We start from the raw sequence: 1,065 nt of genomic DNA, 5'->3' as shown, positions 1-1,065 counted from the left end.
CTCTCAAGTCTCTCCTGCATAACCAGGATCTGACCAGGACCCTAGGCCGGGGTAACCCCCTCCCAGGCCTAAGAGGCAGTGGGGCAGCGAAGTTTATGTCGTGAGGTGTCCCCTGCACCCCAAATTTGCCTCTTCCGCCCCACTTCACTGCCTCCCCGAAGGCCTTGTGGTCCCACCATGGATGGTAATTAGAAGGTCAAGCTCAAGGTCACAACCCTCACAGCCGCTTTGCCTCCAGTCTTGCCTCAGTGGCACCCCGTGGGGCCTCCCCACCCTGAGCCCCTTTCTCTGCTCCCCTTCCTTTACTTGAACACTCTGGGGTTCAAGGTTCTGATGGAGTAAAATCGCCCTGCGTGGGTGTGATCCCCTCTGGGGTTGTGCCAGCAACAGGCACCTGGACTAGGGGCAGAGCTCAGATTTAATGCCTTGGTTTAGGGGTGGGCACTCCCGCATTTCCAGGAGTTTGATCTGTGAGTTTGAGACGCTTCTCCCCTTTCAGCCCCTTAGCTGCCCACCTTCTTGATTCCTTTTTTTTTTTTCTTTATTGAATTTGTTACAATATTGCTTTTGTTTAATGCTTTTGGTCTTTTGGCCTTGAGGCATGTGGGATCTTAGTTCCCCTGACCAGGGGCTGAACCCACAAGCCCTTCCCTGGGAGGTGACGCCTTAGCCACTGGACCACCAGGGAAGCCCCCCAGCTTCTCAATTCGAGGATACGCCGTTTGGTGGGCCTCTCATGCAGCCTCATCATCTGGCATGGAGTCAGCCTTTTCCCCTCGCTGGCCCCACCTTAGGCGCGGGAAGCCCCAGCTAAGGCTTCCCACATGGATCTGCAAGGAGCTCCCTTGTGACATCTGGGCATCTTGCAGCAGACACCAGGGGGTGGGGGTGTGGGGTACTTCACACACTGACTCCCCTCTGTGTGCGATGGGCCTGACTCAGGACCTCTAGCACCCTTGCGTTCCTCTCCTGCCCAAGAGCCCAGGGAGATGCCCACCTGCCTTCCTCCCAGAGGATGGTACGGCTCTGGGACTTCTGCCTCTTGTTTAGGACACTCCCACCAGG

Source organism: Bison bison, unplaced genomic scaffold, assembly GCF_000754665.1.
Source record: "Bison bison bison isolate TAMUID 2011002044 unplaced genomic scaffold, Bison_UMD1.0 scf7180017864360, whole genome shotgun sequence".
Taxonomy (NCBI): Eukaryota; Metazoa; Chordata; class Mammalia; order Artiodactyla; family Bovidae; genus Bison; species Bison bison.
This window is presented reverse-complemented; position numbering follows the sequence as displayed.